General features: G+C 41.1%; 1 non-coding gene across 1 annotated transcript; it reads right to left on the bottom strand.

The window, feature by feature from the left end:
* Positions 1–16,979: 16,979 nt before the first annotated feature.
* On the bottom strand, positions 16,980–17,051 carry Trnag-acc (transfer RNA glycine (anticodon ACC)). The gene has a single exon. It is a non-coding gene; the product is annotated as a tRNA-Gly (tRNA).
* Positions 17,052–19,535: the final 2,484 nt, after the last annotated feature.

Raw genomic sequence — 19,535 nt, 5'->3', positions numbered from 1 at the left:
TGTGTAATTACGTAATATCTCACCACTAATTTTGTCTATTTGTGTTTGTGTCCAATGTTAATTTAGGGTGCCGGCTTTGTTCGGGTGCATTATGTGATTACGTACTAGACTATGTCCGTTACTCGATATCCTTGTGTTCTCCTGTTACTATGGGAGTTACTGGTGAACCATGAATTTTAAAGCTGTTGATTTAGATGGGTATACTATTGATACTTCGTGCTATTTTCTTAGGTTAGTCCCTGACTAATTCGAGTGGGGCAAATATTTCATAGGGATGGTTATTGTATTAGGGCTCTAGTGTCATTTGATAAATTGAGTGTCGTTTACTTGTCGTTCTTTTTTTTGTATGAGCCCTGAGTTACTATACTGGTTAATAAATTTTAAATTCTGTTAAGAATTTACGCCCAAACTACTACCAGCCAGTCCCCATTGCCCCCGTTCCCTGCGCCACATAATACATTTTAAGCCGGTACCTTCCTACTGCTAGCTCAATAATTAATTAGACACTTTTCCCTATTCGTTTCTATCAAAGAATTTGCTGATAGTGAGTAAGCAAATAATAATGAAGCGGTGAATCTTTATCCTGCTATAGCTTCGTACAAACGAAGCTGGTTGGTTCCTCTGTACTAATATCATGAATAGTCGAACTGAATGTTCAAAGCTGATATTGGTAAGACGTCACACATAAAACAAGAAATGACATAAAGGCAAAGCATTTCTGCTTGTAATATTTTTTTTGTTCTTCCTTTCTTTACTTTGTAAAACGCTGAGTTACGAGAAAGAAGTAGTTAAACTTCAGTAATGTCGGTTGTGTTTCGGGATGCTCCAGCAAATATTATGTGCAGTGTCATACGTGTGATGTGTCAGTATTTGCATTAAAAATACAACTTTATAATTCAAACACGCAAACTGACCTCGAAGCGGGTTTTGACGTTGTCCGGAGAAAATGACCACATTGTTAGAAGATTTGAACGAGAAAGAAGGCATTTCCTCTCACTTTTATGTCTTGACATCTTTCATACTTTCCTATGTTGTATTGTGAACACTCGTAAACCTGGCTGACATGCTAAAGATGAGTTTTTATTAGGTAATTTGGAGCATTTTTCTTTCTCGTCAAGAATTCTAGCGAAATAATCTCTGGAAACTTTTGTTCTCATTCGATTAATATCAACGTAAAATCCATCCATAACTTTTCCTGGCTTCTTACTGTCAAACTTTTATTGAGAGTGCTTATACTTTCTGAGTAATTACTAGAGGCACTATAAATACGCCTCCTCCGTGTTTTGAAAGAAAAAATGGTGATTAGAGCTTAGTTTATAATTGACGACAAGGTCAGTAGACGGGGCTCATGCACGAATATTGCTTAAGAAAAGTCTTGTCTCATTATTGTTCTTAATTTATTTTTTGGAGGCTACGATAAACCAACACTGGCTTTGATTCTTTGCATTTAGTTTTTAGTCCTCCCAGATTTTCATCCTACCTGCGTCTGATTCTTTCTATTTGCTGACCTGTTTCTTTCCTGAAATCCTGCCTTTCATGTTGCTTCCCTGGAGAATGTTCTGTTGCCTATGTCCCTTCTAGTTATACTGTTTTTCATATCCTTGACATTTTCAGTGAACCATGTGGGTTCGAATTTGTCACTGTTTATTAAGGTGAAGGTCTGGTTGATCAGTCTGTCATGATCCATTCGGTATATGTGTCCATAAACTGTAGTATTCATTTCCTCACATCACTAAATATTTCTATTTTTAATTACATATCTCTGCTTTATGTTTCATGTTTCATTCAGCATTACTATTGAAACTTCCTGGCATCTTACCGTATGATTGTTATCTAGATATGTTTTAAATCAGCAGTTAGTATCCCTCTCCGTTGACAGTGTCAAGGAATAACATAAATATACCTAGTCAGGCGAGAGGAGATTGTAGAAAACTGCTCAAGATCAGTCAATAGCTCATCAATGAGCCGAAACAGGTAGTCAATAAAGAAAATTTGCGATCTGGACGTAGAATTTTTATGCACACACGCTTTAAATAAACAGATCGCTTATCTTGCCACTGATAATGCCAAAGAATAAAACAGTCAAACTATAGATAATGAAAAATAATCGGGAAGTGCAAAATCCCAAGAGCTGTAAACTTAATGAAAGGTGTGATATGAGTAACAGATGTGCAAAATTACATCTTTATACCAAAGACAATATCACATTTTTAAAAGAGTGCAATATTTATTGGTTTTAGAAGAGAATGTGAGAAATATAGTACCTATATACCTTTGTAAACATATCTGTAAAGGAATAAAACTATTATGTCTTATTATTTAATAATTTTTTTAAATAATTTTAATAATATTTTATATTTAATAATTAAGTATTACTCAAGGATATTGCGTTTATTCTTAAAAATCTATCTACAGTTGTTCGTCAGTGTCCAAGTAAATAAGCTTCTGCTTTTGACTCACAGACTTTGTCACCTGTTTGTCACGGTTGGCTTCATCAGGAGCAGTAAACAATAATTTCAAAAAATGTGAATAGTTATAATCCATCGCCAAGAGTCACTGATGAAAATTTATGTTTTGTACAGTTAGTGTCGGTCCACAGACCATCATCAGGTATCATAAGACATTTAGAAAATCATACAAGGTGATATAAATTCAATGGTGTCAAATAATATAAAATCCATCAATCGTTACTGTGGACAAATAATAGTATCCATGATTCGTCATTGTCTTTATCGCCTTCTATGCTGTTGTAAATATTTTATTATGCCTGATGACCGTTCAACACTAAAGAAATTTTTATCAGCAACTCCTGGCGGTGAATGATGACATTTTTGAAGCATCAAGCTGTCGAACAGGACCTTATTAAAACATATTAGTAAACAACATTTATTTTTAAAAAGTGTTTAACAGTTTCGATTCTCCAGAGCCATCGACGTGTTTTTTAAGATAAGTAGTAACTTGAGGGCTATAGTTGAAATAATGTACGCCAAAACTTATATGTGGAACTACTTTCACTTTGCAATGGCAGTGAACACCACGTGCCTTCCCACAGTTACTAGTTTTGCTACTTTTGAATGTACAATTTGGTAATACTCAGTCTATAGGTAGTACATCTTGTGTGATGTCGTTAATGAACTAAGCAAGTTGTGAAATCTCTGTTAAAGTGCTCAGCCAATTGTTTCAATCTGCAGCATACAACAAGGATAAAAACGGATTAATATTTTTAGGCTAATCTAGCTTCATAAGCAAGACTACTTGTCTGATGATCAGTAACTATTTACCTGTTTATACACTACTGGAAAAAGTTGCAACACCAAGAGATAATTAATGTAGAGGAATAAAATTTCGGAAATACATTGGGCTAGGTAACATATTTTAAGTATTCAGCTGTACAAGGTCACAGTTTAATGCAAGCACGAGATAAGCCTTTGCAAATGTGAAATGATGCCAAATTAATGAACTCCAGAATGTTGAATGAAAGTATACAAACGTGACTGCATTATGTTACACAGGTGCCGGATGTCAGTTTGTGAGATGGAGTTCCGCGTCTCTTGTTCTGTGTCGGTCAACACAGGGACGGTTTATGGATAACGCTGGAGATTTCGTCCGATGATGTCCCAAATGTGCTCGAATTAAGACAGATCTGTTGGAAGAGCAGATCTAGGAAACGTATCTACACCCTGTAGAACATGTTTGGTTACAACAGCGGTATGTGGATGAACGTTATCCTGTTGGAAAACACCACACAGGAGTGCTGTTCATGAAGGGCAGCACAATAGGTCGAATCACCACAGTGACGTACAGTTTTGCAGTCAGGGTGCGTGGGATACCATGAGAGTGCTCCAGCTGTCATGTGAAATCGCACCGCAGATCATAACTCCACCTGTAGGTCTAGTGTGTCAAACAGGTTGGTTGGAGGCTCCCAGCTCGCCTTCTTATAATCAATACACAGTCATTATTGACACCGAGACGGAACCAGCATATATCAGAAAACACAACAGATCTCCAGGCTGAATGACCTCTCGCTTGACACCACTGAAATCGCAAATGGCGATGGGATGCATGCTACACAGCCTCTTGCTGGGTGCCGTCCTTTAAGTAACCGTTTTGTAACAGTTTACTGTGTCACAGTGATGCCAACTGATGCTGAAAGTACTACTGCATATGCACCAGAGCCATACGCTGAATACGACGGTCTTTCCTCTCGGAAGTGTCACATGACTGTCCAGAGCCTACTCCGCTTGAGACCGTACATTCTCGTGACCACCAATGCCAGCAACCACGTATAGTGGCTACATTCCTGTTCAGTCTTTCTACGGTATCGCAGAAGGAAGATCCAACTTCTCGTAGCTCTATTATACAATCGGTGAGATGTTGATACTGGCGTGTTTGGGTATTTTAGGACATACTTGACTAATATCAACTCACCACGCCCAACTCATAGGAAACTAACCCTCATGACCATACAGCATGTATTTAAAGAAAACCTGATTTGCGTCCTAATAGTGCGAAGTGGAAGTACAAAAATGCTCCGGGAGACTCAGGAATACAGAAATACAAGTCGCTGAGGAACGAAGGAAATGGAAATGCAGGGAAGCTAACACGAAACGACTGAATGAAAAATGTGAAGAAATCGAAAAAGAAATGATTGTCGGTAGGACTGACACAGCGTACAGGAAAATCATAAAACCCTTCGGTGAAATTAAAATCAAGGGTGATAAAATTAAAAGTGCAACGGGAATTCCACCGTTAAATGCAGACGAGAGAGCGGATAGATGGAAAGAATACATTTAAAGCCTCTATGAGGTATTGGTATCTGAATTTAAAAGAGCTTTGGAGGACTTAAGATCAAACAAGGAAGAATGGATAGATAACATTCCATCATTCTAAAATCGCTGGGAGAGGTGGCAACAAAACGACTATTCACGTTGGTGTGCAGCATGTATGAGACTGAGGACATACAACCTCACTTTCGGAAAAAACATCATCCACACAATTCCGAAGACGGAAAGAACTGACAAGTGCGAGAATTACCGCACAATCAGCTTAACAGCTCATGCAAGTTGCTGACAAGAATAATATACAGCAGAATGGAAAAGAAAATTGAGAATGCGCTAGATGACGATTAGTTTGGCTTTATGAAACGTAAAGGCACGAGAGAGGCCATTCTGACGTTGCGGTTAATAATGGAAGCAAGACTAAATAAAGATCAAGACACATCCATAGGATTTGTCGACCTGGAAAAAGTGTTCGACAATGTAAAATGGTGCAAGATGTTCGAAATTCTGAGAAAAGTAAGGGTAATCTATAGGGAGAGAGAAGCAATATACAATATGTACCAAGAACGATGTGTTCGTATTGAAAAGGGAGTAAGACAAGGATGTAGTCTTTCGCTCTACTGTTCATTCTGTACATCGAGGAAGCAATGATGAAAATAAAAGAAAGGTTCAGGAGTGGAATTAAAATTCAAGGTGAAAGAATATCAGGGATGCGATTCTCTTACGACATTGCTATCCTGAGTGAAAGTGAAGAAGAGTTACATGATCTGCTGAACGGAATGAACAGTCTATTGAGTACACAGTATGGTTTGAGAGTAAATCGGAGAAAGACGAAGGTAATGAGAAGTAGTAGAAATGAGAACAGCGAGAAACTTAGGATCGATGATCACGAAGTAGATGAAGTTAAGGATTCTGCTACCTAAGCAGTAAAATAACGAGTGACGGACGGAGCAGGGAGGACATCAAAAGCAGACTAGCAATGGCAAAAAGGGTATTCCTGGCCAAGAGAAGCCTACTTGTATCAAACATAGGCCTTAATTTCAGGAAGAAATTTCTGAGAATGTTCGTTTGGAGTACAGCATTGGATGGTAGTGAAACATGGACTGTGTGAAAACCGAAACAGCAAAGAATCGATGGATTTGAGATGTGCTGTTACAGACGGATGTTGAAAATTAGATGGACTGATAAGGTAAGGAATGAGGAGGGTCTGTGCAGAATCGGAGAGGAAAGGAATATGTGGAAAACACTGATAAAGAGAAGGGACAGGATGATAGGACATCTGTTGAGACATGAGGGTATGACCTCCATGGTACTAGAGGAAGCTGTAGAAGGCAAAAACTGTAGAGGAAGACAGAGATTGGAGTACATCCAACAAATAATAGAGGACGTAGGTTGCAAGTGCTACTCTGAAATTGAAATTTGTGGTAAGGTCGTATGGGACCAAACTTCTGACGACATCGGTCCGTAAGCTTCCACACTACTTAATCTAATTTAAACTAAATTACACTAACGAGGACACACACACCCATGACCGAGGGAGGACTCGAGCTGCCGACGGGGGGTGTCGGCTACTCTGAGATGAAAAGGTTAGTACAGGAGAGGAATTCGTGGCGGGCAGCATCAAACCAGTCAGAAGACTGATGACCAAAAAACTTATTTAGTGAATTCCATACAATATCAATATCTCATTTGTTGTTGATCTTTGCATTGGCTGGGGCTGACGTAATCCGTTTTCAGCGCGAAACTTGTGCACTACATAAGCAGTGGATCTGCAGCCATCAGTCAGCATTTTGTAATTGCCGCTTGGGCATCTGAGGAGTCTCCAGCAGCAGCCAGATGGATAAATGATACAATATTACTTCATTGTAATTTCCTGTCACTCCATACTACTCAAACTTTTTGTAACAATACTACTCTTGTTCTTAAAGTACTCGTTTTCTGAAGATGACCTCTATATGTAGTCGATACCGGGCATTAATTCTTGAGGTTATTTTCGTTCTGTCGTTGCAACTACAAAAAATGCGCGTTTTTTCACCAGACGTATTTCGCTTTACTGAGGTAAAGCATCATCAGTGGTTTTTAAGTAAGTTATTTTCATTTTGATTCCCCTTACGATAGAAAAACAGTTCGTTAACAATATGTTGGTTTTTACTTGCGGTGGTTTCCGCTTGATTTCTCGCCTACAATGGGGAATAACGTCTGCTAGCACATCGTTGATGTTTTTCTTCTTTAGACACTGATAGTTGTGGTCTAATTTTTAGCTGCTCTGCAGAACTATGGATTTTTTTTATGTTTTACACAGTACAGTTTTTCGCACACCACTGTTTTCTGTTTGTTTTTATACCTCCTAAAAACGTGTTTTCGTTTGTGTTTTGTAGTGTTGCCACAATAACATTTCCGTTAACTTGTCTTTGACCTGTACTCTTCATATTTTTGGTTTACTGTGTGTGTATAATACTATTAAATTATGTTGTTTTGTATTTACATACAGTGTAAGAGAATTGAAGGAATAGTGATGGAGGGAGAAGCCATGTAGAGTGGACATAAGTGTATAGTAATGTGATGGATTGTGAGTTAAAGGAGAAGCTAAGGAGCTAGAAGTGAAATGAAGTTGGGAGGGCAGGGGTTTGATGGGAGAGTGGGAGAGGATGAAGGATAGAAAAGGCTCTTTTCTTTATCATGTAATTTCGTCAGTTATTTTATATAGTCTGATTTCCAATGTTTATTTGTCATTGAGCAACTGTTTATTTTTTGTTAATGCTTTGCGTATGTGGAAATTTTCTTGGAAAGTGAGGAGTTGTCTGTTTCTACTGACTCTTACGATGTTAATATCTTTTTCAATTTTGCTTGGTCTATCGCGTTCTTGTTTTAGATAGTCTTCAAATGCTGAATGATCTGTACCGTATTTAAATGCTCTGAAATGTTCTTTATATCTTGTGTCGAATGTCCTGCCAGTCATTCCAATGTATATCTTTTCACTGTCTCTGCAACTGACCTGATAGATATCAGATTTTTCGTATCTGTCTGGTCCTGGTTTCAGTTCTGGGATGTGCTTTTGTATTGAGTCGTTTGTTATATAAGCAATGTTTATGCCTTGGGTTTTTGGATATGTTACGTGTTTGATATGTGAGTTTATTGTGGTAGGTCATTGTATGCCATTTTTTGTAGCAGTGCAGGTTGTATTTGTTGGTGTGGTTTCGCTTTTTTTCATTATTTTTGTCTTTCTTTTTCTGTTTAGTTGGTCTACCATTGTTTCTTTGCGCCCATTTTAAACGCTATTTGTTTTACAACGGCTAGCTCTTCCTGGTAATCAGACGTACTTACGGGGATCGTGTTCAGTCTGCTTAACATGTACCTGTTTCTTTGGGTGGTTTGAGATTGCATTTAAGATGTGTCACTTGTTGTGGGTTTTCTGCGTATGTCAAATGTATGTTTGCTTTGGTCTTTTCTTATGATCATGTCTATAAAGTTGAGTGAGTTTCGCTGTTATTCTTCTATTTCGAACTTTACATTTTTGTGTACAGTACTTATGTCTTTGTGTGGTTGATTTATTCTATTTTTAGGTTCAGCTACCATACTTATTATGTCATCCATGTGTCTGTACCATTGTATGATGTAGCTTTTATTTATTATTATGTCTTCATATTTTAACCTTTCAATATGATCCATAAAATTTTGACTAATGTTCCTGAAATAGGTGAACCCATTGGTAAACCTTCGTCTTGTACGTAATATTCTTGATTGAATTCAAAATAATTTTGTTTTGTTATTAACTGTAATAATTTTATTGTTTCATCTGTGTGTTCATCTGGTAGCGGGTTGTGTGTCTCCGGGTTTTCTTCAATTGTACATACTTTCTACATCAAAGGAGAGCAGTGTTGGTGTACCGTGGATTGTACTGTCATTAAAAATGTTATTGCCATTTGGGCTGTTGGTTTAAACCAGCTACTCTAGCTTCGTCTCTTTTTTGGAGTCAGTGCATGAAGCATTAAACAACTGCAGACGTAGGTAGGCGACTTTTACGGTGCAGAAGTGTGCCAGTATCTTTTGTAGGGCACTTATAAGGAGAGCTGTCACTCATTCCCCCTTCGTAATCTGGGCCGCGCGGCTTTTCAGAACGCGTTAAGGCCAACCCTCTGGCGGGCGGTAATATGTCTGGCGTCATCATTAACGTCAGCCTGCAAAAGACCGCCGAGCGAAGACCGGGCGTCTGTGCCATCGGCTTTAGGCAGGCCGGTTCGCCCCCAGCCCCCGCCGGCCGCAGAAAAGAAACAAAACGGGCGGCGCGTCCCGCCCCCCGCCCCCCTGGGCCACCGGCGCTTAAACGCGCTGGCCGGCCAGAGTCGGCTGGCTTTGGGGGCGGCTCTGCTTTTACTTGGGCCTGTCGCGTGTCTGCCCCCGGGCCAGGGGCCGTGTGGCGCGGATTTTCTAACAGTTTATCCTCTGACGGCGCCTGCAGCAACAGCAGTGGCAGCAACAGCAACAGCGTGTACCAGTCCAGTGAAATTCTGTAAAGGCACCTCGCTTCTGCTGGCATGTCGTGTCAGCAGCAGCAGGCGAGTTGGAACGATCCTTTCATTAGGGCTAAATTTCAACTTACTTCTTTAAGCACGATGCGAAACTCCAGCTAGCTGCATCAGCTTAAACACGAACCCAATTTAGCTGAAGAAAACACACATTATAAAATATTATGAGACGTTTCAAGACCTACTGAGGTCTATATATCATTTATTTTAAACATCATTAATTCCAGCCTCACTAACGACATACGTTCTCTAATATACAGGGTGATTCAAAAAGAATACCACAACTTTAAAAATGTGTATTTAATGAAAGAAACATAATAAAACCTTCTGTTATACGTCATTACAAAGTGTATTTAAAAAGGTTTTTTTTTCACTCAAAAACAAGTTCAGAGATGTTCAATATGGCCCCCTCCAGACACTCGAGCAATATCAACCCGATACTCCAACTCGTTCCACACTCTCTGTAGCATATCAGGCGTAACAGTTTGGATAGGTGCTGTTATTTCTCGTTTAAAATCATCAATGGTGGCTGGGAGAAGTGGCCGAAACACCATATCCTTAACATACCCCCATAAGAAAAAATCACAGGGGGTAAGATCAGGGCTTCTTGGAGGCCAGTGATGAAGTGCTCTGTCACGGGCTGCCTGGCGGCCGATCCATCGCCTCGGGTAGTTGACGTTCAGGTTTCATAACTAACCTTTTTCGTAGGACTCTCCATACAGTTGATTGTGGAATTTGCAGCTCTCTGCTAGCTCTGCGAGTCGATTTTCCTGGGCTGCTAACAAATGCTTGCTGGATGCGTGCTACATTTCTCGTTCTCGGCCGTCCAGAACTTTTCCCTTTGCACAAACACCCATTCTCAGTAAACTGTTTATACCAACGTTTAATACACCACTTATCAGGAGGTTTAACACCATACTTCGTTCGAAATGCACGCTGAACAACTGTCGTCGATTCACTTCTGCCGTACTCAATAACACAAAAAGCTTTCTGTTGAGCGGTCGCCATCTTAGCATCAACTGACGCTGACGCCTAGTCAACAGCGCCTCAAGCGAACAAATGTACAACTAAATGAAACTTTATAGCTGCCTTAATTCGCCGACAGATAGTGCTTAGCTCTGCCTTTTGTCGTTGCAGAGTATTAAATTCCTAAAGTTGTGGTATTCTTTTTGAATCACCCCGTATAAATCCCATGATTATATTTATTTTTTGTCGTTAGTGGTACAGAATTTTTAAATTTAATTTGGGTTCTGTGCGTCAGTCGGTAAAGACAGAAACCTAATAGTATTGCTTTGTTGTTTGTCTGTCAGTCTATCTGTGATACTGTTAAGACGAATTTTTCTCCAGAACGCTTAGAAGTATCAAGCTGAAATTAGTTTCACGTACTAAGCTCAATGGTCCCTTGCCAATGTAGAAAATTAAAGCTTCTAAGTCAATGCAATAAAAGGATACGGCGATCTACGTCTCATATTTTGATACTCACATACTAACTCATCAAAACCTATAGGGTACTTCGCCGCTCTGGATTAGCCGAGCGGTCTAAGGCGCTGCAGTCATGGACTGTGCAGCTGGTCCCGGCGGAGGTTCGAGTCCTCCCTCGGGTATGGGTGTGTGTGTTTGTCCTCAGGATAATTTAGGTTAAGTAGTGTGTAAACTTAGGGACTGATGACCTTAGCAGTTAAGTCCCATACGATTTCACACACATTTGAACATTTAAGGGGTACTTCCCGTTAACCTAGAATCATAAAACTTGGAACGAAGCAATATTTCACAGTAGAAGTAATAAAAATCCTAATATTGTTAATCTGTAATTATATTACACGAAAAATACCTTTTGCTGTTAGTTATCCGTCTAGCTCTCCATTTCTTAAGACTCCTTTTCTCAGAAACGGGTAAGAATATCAAGCTGAAATTGTTGTCAGGTGCTAAGGTCTATGGTCACTTTGCTGTGTACAAAATCTGAGCTTGTAAATCAATGGAACCAAAACATACGACCATTTATGTGACTTATTTTGATACTCGCAAACTCACTCATAAAAACCTATAGGGTTCTTTCTTTCTTTCTCTTATGCCATCATCCCGCAGCGATCGCAGGGTCGTCGTGGTTAGAACGGATTTGCAAGGTTAGTTTTAGGGGTGCCTGGATGCCCTTCCTGCTGCCACCCCATACCCCCAGGGATGGAATCAGTGTACCCCAGTTGTCTGCGTCGAGTATAAATCGTGCAATAGTGCGAACGTGTGTCAAATGTCTGTGACACGTGTAACTGAGGCGGAACGTGGGGACCAGCACAGTATTCACCTAGTGGGATGTGGAAAACCGCCTAAAAACCACATCCAGGCTGGCCGGCACACCGGCCCTCGACGGTAATCCGCCAGGCGGATTCGACCGGGGGCCGGCGTGCCTAACCGAGTCCAGGAAGCAGCGCGTTAGCGCGCTCGGCTACCCTGGCGGGTCATCAAAACCTATAGGGTAATTCCCTTTAATCTAGAATCATGAAATGTGGTAAGCAATAAAGTCTCACGGCACATGTAAGGGAAAATATGCGAAAATCGTTAGTTTGTAACAAGAAGAATTTCTCTTATTTGTTATCCAAATTTCAGTCTGTCCGTGTGTTAATACCCTTTCTCAGGAGCATCAGAAGCATCTGCAAAATTGTACAAAGAATTAAAACATTCTCGAAGGGCTTGGAATTCCTCGGAACGATATCTTCCCAGTATCGATACCAATAACAGATAAAAACTGTAGAGATTTTCGTCTACTGGAATGAGTGATCTGTCTATATAGATAATAAAGTTTGTACCCGAACCCTCAGAATGTAAGTCCTAGTCGTTTTTGGTCTTTTTTTTAAAGTTGTCAGTAGTCTGACTTGTTAGATGAGGCCTTTCGCGGATTCCTGTCTTCTTGTATTACAATCTACATTGAACATGAAAAAGCAAGGGGCGCGGTTTAAGCAACTGAAGAGGGTCCAGATACTGCAGCTGCAGCCTATATTTCATTAACCAAGTCTACTATTAAATAACACAGGTAGGTTGAAAGCCATATAGGAGAAATAACGAAAAGTGTAGCACAATGTAAAAACTTTTTCCACTGTCAGAACATTTAATGGCGAAGTTAACTAACTAGTGAAACTCCCTACCGAAAGGAAGAAGCCTCAACTACTATTTAAACTTGGTCCCACTAGACTTCAGGAGGATGCAGAGTTATGAGAACAAGTGGTCAGCATTAGGGAGCAGTACAGTTTGGGGTATATTCCTCTAGCTATTAAAACATAGGATTTTAGTGAAATTACCATAGTTACGCAAATCTAATGCGCACTTTTTTTTACCATATAGAGTATTGTGAAATGGAGTGCACATTACATTCGATGGCGCGTTATATTATAGTCCAAACTTGAATGGATCGTTCACCAGCAAGATCATTGAAGTTTAGGTATTGTTCCTTATGTCATAATGGCTCACTGTAATTCTCAGTTTCCTTACATTTTTGTTGGCCTATTACTGCGTAGTGTGACTGCATCAGGTAGTCACGAAATGGTAGACAAGCATAGGGGAACTTCGTATGATGCTACTTTCAAGCGTAAGGTACTTCTTTGTGCTGAAAAATATGGTAAATGGAGGTCGGGACGAGAGCTCAGTGTAGCTGAGGGTAACGTTCTTTTGTGTAACGAACAGAGATTGGCGTTTGTTGCAACTACGGCTGACATTGAAGTAAACGTTTTGGAGTTCGTCAGTGAAAAGAGGAAGAATCAGCCTGTGACTAGTAACACTGTAAGAAACAAAACAAAAGAGGTGGCTGCAGTTCTTAATAAATTGAGGCAAGACTTTAAGGTTAGCAGTGGCTAAGTTGATCGCTTCATGAAAGAGGCAGGGTAGTCTCTACGACATCGTATAACAGTATGCCAAAGGCTTCTCCAGGATTCCGAGAAAAAACTTCAGAAACTCAATGTGTTTCGACACTATCGAAAGAGCAGAATTTGTCGATGGGCCAAATACAGGCAATGCTGATGAGATGCCAACTTGGTTTGATTTGCCACATTATTATACGATTTATGAGAAGGGGACAAAAGAAGTTACCATCAAAATATCTGGGTGTGATGAGACAACGCGTAAATGTAAAACTGGCAGTCACAACAGATGGGCGCAAACTTCCCCCTTTCTTAACCTCCATCAAAAAACAAGCCCCGAGACCCCTACAAATGAAGAGAAGACAATGATGAGTGAACCTTAAATGCCTGACTGGCTCCGAAATATATGGGAACTCTGTCTTGGTGCGTTTTCCCCCCAATGCTTTTTCTGACGCATTTCGTTGTCATCTCATTGAGAGGTAAAAAGAGAAGACTCGTAGCCCAGATAGTGACCTTGTTATTATTCCTGGGGAAACGACTAGTGTGTTACAGCCACTGTACGTTAGTATAAACAAATCTTTGGTAGGTTACTTTTAAAAATGGTTTTGTGAATCAAATAGTGAACTGATTCGGTCAGGAAAAATCATGCGTGCATTGCACAATGTCTTTCGGCTGCGTGAAAAAGCAAAGAAGCACCAACGATCGTAAAATCGTCAAAGAGGTGCTACAGGGTGACAGTTATTGAACTATATGAAATAAAATCGTCGTAACTTCTGAACTGCTTGCGTTAGGACGTTCAAACTGCACGGTTAGCCGCGGGGTATGATGGGAATTAATATACCCGTGTTGGTTTGGTTTAGCGACGAAGCCAACTTTCATTTGGTTGACTTCGTCAATAAGCAAAATTGGTGTATTTGGGGGACTGAGGTCCCGCATTTAGCGATCGAGAAGTCTCTTCACCCTCAATGTGTGACTGTGTGGTGTGCAACGTCCAATCACGGAATTATGGGTGCAGAATTTCTTGATGGCACGGTGACTACCGAACGATACGCGAAGGTTTTGGAAGACGATTTCATTCCCGTTATCCAAAGTGACCCTGATTTCGGCAAGATGTGGTTCATGCAAGACGGATCTCGACCCTATCGAAGCAGGAAAGTGTTTGATGTCCTGGAGAAGAACTCTGGGACCTCATTCTGGCTCTGGGATAGCCAGAGGCCTCTGGTAGGGGCACCGATTGGCCGCCGTATTCTCTGGGTCTCAGCACATGCTACTCCTTTTTGTGGGGCCATATTGAAGACAAGATAAACAGCAATAATTCTAACACTACTGCTACACTGGTAATAGCCATTTGGGAAGTCATCGACATAATTAATGTTCCAACACTTCGGCGAGTCATGCAGAATTTCGCTATTCGTCTGCGCCACATCATCGCCAATGATGGCAGACATACCGAACATGTCATGACCTAATTATAAGTGACGTCTACAAACTGAATAAAGTGTATGCACGCCGTAGTTCGTAACTAATTTACGTTCTTTTTCATCTAGTTCAACAAATTTCGCCATGTACATTTCAAATACCCTTGACGATGGTGAAGATGATGTGCTCAGGAAAGACACCGAGGATGATGGTAAGAGGGCAAATCTGTTTGTGTTGGAGATTCATCCGAGGTTATCAGCACTTACGACATTTCTAGTGAATAATGATGAGTAAAGCCTGTAACTGACGATATGCTTGTTTGCATGCCATGTAGGTAACCGATTTAGGCTTTCTTTACTAATACGATTGTATCACTTAACAATAGGTCACTTAAAAATTGTTTTCATAGCTAGTAACCTCCTTCTTCCTAAACGGCCAGCTGGATTGCGATATGACTGACCGTGATCGCATATGCCTAATGAAATTTTACAGTGAGTAAGGCTATCGTTATCGAAGAAAAAAACTCCGATTGGTTGGAGGGGAGTGTACAACAGACTCTTACGAAGGAAGGATCTATTCTAAATTTAAGCTAATTTAGATGATAATTTTGAAATGGGTGGAGTATAATCCAATCGCTCACGAACCGCACAGGGCGAAAAGGGTACCACGTAATATTTACTACAAAAAGCACTGATAACACAAAGAAAACAGTGATTATCTAAACAAACGGATAATTAAACGGTCGTCAGCCCGCTAGGAGAATGAATCTCCAGAATCTTGAGAAATGCAGTGGCAAAGAAATTTAAGCAAATGATCTCTGGCGTGGCAACAGAAGGTCGTCACGCTTTTCCACAGCGCAACAGTTGACGAGAAAATAAATGAATCAGGAAGCACTGAGTTTGCAGTTACTTATTCTGAAATAATAAATTTTGAAAGTAACATTGAAAGAAATTACTGGTTAAATAAATGACTGGCCTAACTTGAACTTTGTTATGTAAAAAAATAACTTTCAGTAATCTCGTTGTGACGTAATGTAAAATTTAAGATTGAATGAATGTACTTTGAGCAAATGAACAGTTACTTTCACTTTCAGAATAACAATAAAATACATACCAAGCCAGCAGAAGTCACTCGCTAAGTTAAATACAGAATAAATGAAGTTGCGCACTCTTAATTCATGCTGTGTCTTTAGTTATTAGTTTTGCCAGTGAAATTTTACTTTAATTTATGTAGCTTCTGTTATGCAATACAAGAATGAACAACTACTGTTGAAGAAAATTCAGAGTGAACCCTTTAGCAAACACGCCAACTGGCAGTAAATAATTAACCACTTTTCATATTCTTACGACACTTGGTGACTGCGCGGAAAGGAAAAGGGGCTCTGCTTTGTAAATAATGTCTGAGGAAAATGACAACACAGTTGCCCTACAAGTTGTAACTATCGCAAGTTATTATTCAAATTATTTCATACTTTGTGAAATATATGCTGCCGGGCAGTGCCTTAACAGTCTTACGATTATGTAGCTGTGTGGACGACGAAGAATGTAGCCGACGACAATGCTGAGCTGCCGTTGATGCTGCTGTTCCTTTCGATGAGAAGAATCCCGAGCCGTCCGAAGAGCCACGGATGATTATGCGAGAGGCAATAGTTGGAATTGCAGCTACCTCTGCCTGTCCACTCCTACCATGATCTCTATACTCGCAGGTTAACAAATCAGGCGAGCATAGCTGCACACCGCATCGACGGGAGCGCCCAACAAATACTTCCGCATTCTTTGATGACTCAACCTGCTCTGCCTCCTCTCTGCTCGGAACGCAACGCCAAGATAAACAACGGCACTGCTACTACCATTTTGTTGTTGCTATCGATACATTTCAGTAAAGTTCCCTTGCCTATTACCCAGCAATTTGCAATATTTTCGTTATAATTACAATCCGTTGTATACAGTCAAAAATAAATACACAAATACATCGACTATGTATTAAATATATTTGTGTAAACAGCTTACAGCTTCAGAATCAAAAGTACAGTGCAAGTTATCAAAGAATATTAAAACGGCGAAAGTTTCCAATGGTACATCTGCATTTTCGGTGTTACAAGTTCACGTATATACATCCATTGTTGTGTAAAATAACTTAACCTACCAGTGAAGTGCCAACAAAGTCTTTTTTATGATTTCAATTTTTAAAACTGGTGAGCGCATTACATTCGATGGCGCATTAGATTCGCGTAAATATGGTATTTATCAGAATTGAGGTATGGAAATGAAATGATCGTATGGCATTGTTGGCCGGGAGGCCCCATTTGGGGGAGTTCGGCCGCCGTATTGCAAGTCCTTTCTAGTTGACGCCACATCGGCGACTTGCGAGTCAATGATGACGAAATTGCTGATGAAGGACACACAACACGCAGTCCCCCGCCGGGAATCGAACCCTGGCCCCCTGCGTGGTAGGCGGTAACGCTACCGCTGCGCCACGGAGGCGGACAGAATTGAAGTATTTTGTCCTCTTGCGTCGACTGGAAAACATCCGTTACTTCAAAATGCTTATCTGAAAAAGGTGTCAAAATTAAGACGAACAGTGTTTTCATGTCGAGCGTTGCACGGTCATCTGACGGAAGCTGCTTCCCACCAGGCTTATTATGACAGAACGAATAAGGTGTAATTCTGACTGCCTCTCTGTGTTCATAAAGCTAAGGATAATTTCCAATAGCCAAACCAAATATGAAATCCTGAACAACACGAAGAAATATTATCAAGCAGATATATGTAAAAAGATCGATATGGAATGGGACGGACAATTTTAAGTAATTTTGTGTAGTGACCGAAGTGGTGGCTGAATGCTTCTGTCGAGTTAAATCAGAACCAAATTTTATCACGGAGAAACTAGTTCATGACAAACACAGCAGCTTTTAACTGTAGCAACCGAGTCACAAAGGATCAGCTAGTCGTATTCGATCTCGGATTTATTGAAAAAGCGCTTACCTGAAGGGCCAAAGAAACTGGGATACCTGCCTAATATCGCCTAGGGCCTCTACGAGCACGCAGAAGTGCCACAACATGAACTCAACTAATGTCTGAAGTAGTGCTGGAGTGAACTGACACCATGAAACGTACAGGTCTGTCCATAAATCAATTGGAGTACAAGGGGGGGTGGAGATGTCATCTGAGCACCAAGTTGCAAGACATCCCAGATATGCTCAATAATGTTCATGCCTGGGAAGTTTGGTAGCCAGCGGAGGTGTTTAAACTCAGAAGATTGTTCTTAGAGCCACTCTGTAGCAATTCTGGACGTGTGGGGTGTCGCATTGGCCTGCTGGAATTGCCCAAGTCCATCGGAATGCACAATGGACATGAATGGATACGTACGTGTCACCTGTCGTATCTAGACGTATATCACTCCAACTGCATACGCCCTGCACCATTACGGAGCCTGCACCAGCTTGAATAGTCCCATGTATTCATGAGGCTGTCTCCATACCTGTACACGACCATTCGCTCGATACTATTTTAAACGAGATTCGTCCGATCAGGCAACGTGTATCCAGTCATAGACAGTCCAAAATCGATGTTGACGGGCCCAGGTGAGGCATAAAGCTTTGTGTCGTGCGGTCATAAAGGGTATACGAGTGGACCTTCGACTCCGAAAGCTGATATCGACGATGTTTCGTTGAATGATTCGCACGATGACACTTGTTGATGTCCCAGCACTGAAATCTGCAGCAATCTGCGGAAGAGTTGCACTTCTGGCACGATGAACGATTCTCTTTAGTCATCTTTGGTCCCGTTCTTGCAGGATATTTTTCCTGCCTCAGCGGCGTCGGAGATTTGATGTTTTACCGGTTTCCTGATACTCACGGTTGTCGTGTTCCAAGGGTGGGTTATGCCTGAGATTGAGCGACACGGTTCTTAACCAGAACTTAGTTCGTTGGCCTTAGGGAGACTTTGACCTGACTAAAAAGTGACTGCCGCGCGGGATTAGCCGAGCGGCCTAGGGCGCTGCAGTCACGGACTGTGCGGCTGGTCCCGGCGGAGGTTCGAGTCCTCCCTCGGGCATGCGTGTGTGTGTTTGTCCTTAGGATAATTTAGATTAAGTAGTGTGTAAGCTTAGGGACTGATGACGTTAGCAGTTAAGTCCCATAAGATTTCACACACATTTGAACATTTTGAAGTGACTATTTCTGGTGTGAAGGTAGCAGAAGGATGGAAGATAACTAAGCAGCTCCCCAGAAACTTTTTAACAGTCTGAAGTTTATTAGAAAATGTACAGTATGAAACCGTACAGCTCTCCAAAAAAAAAGAATGGTTCAAATGGCTCTAAGCACTATGGGACTTAACATCTGAGGTCATTAGTTCCCTAGATTTAGAGTTACTTAAACCTAACGAACCTAAGGACATCACACACATCCATGCCCTAGGCAGGATTTGAACCTGCGACCGTAGCAGCAGCGCGGTTCCAGACTGAAACCTCTAGAACCGATCGGCCACACCGGCCGGTCCCTACAGCTCTGGCTGAGATGTTTCCTATGAGCGGCCAAGTCTGATACAGAGACAGCGTAATGACACTGCTGTTCCGTCTACTCTTAGAATGCGATCCACACGCAAATTCGAAGCCCCACAGCAATTGCCTATCGACGCCTGCAAACTGTCCCCGGACGGCCTACCGCTTCCTCGCGTCTAGACTGCCCCTAGTTCTCCTCTGACTATCTCTGTCGACTAACTCTAACCAGTCTAATCTTCTCTCGGAACGTCTTGTCCTTTTCTCCTTCGACGCCTCCGGCTATTGCAATGAAATAATGTCGAGGGCTACTTGCCTCCTTATTGGCTGTCACTGTGCACTATTTTGCAGTGGTCTTTCAGAGGCTGGATGGAGGAGTCGAGACCCCTCTGTTAATATGGTCTAACAATGCATCCTAAGCCCTGTATTTGCTTCTCATGACGTTGTGCTGTCCCCACCAGAAGGCCATC

This window comes from Schistocerca cancellata, chromosome 2 (assembly GCF_023864275.1).
Source record: "Schistocerca cancellata isolate TAMUIC-IGC-003103 chromosome 2, iqSchCanc2.1, whole genome shotgun sequence".
NCBI lineage: Eukaryota > Metazoa > Arthropoda > Insecta > Orthoptera > Acrididae > Schistocerca > Schistocerca cancellata.
The sequence above is the reverse complement of the archived record's forward strand: the minus strand, read 5'-3'. Positions and strand labels throughout refer to the sequence as shown.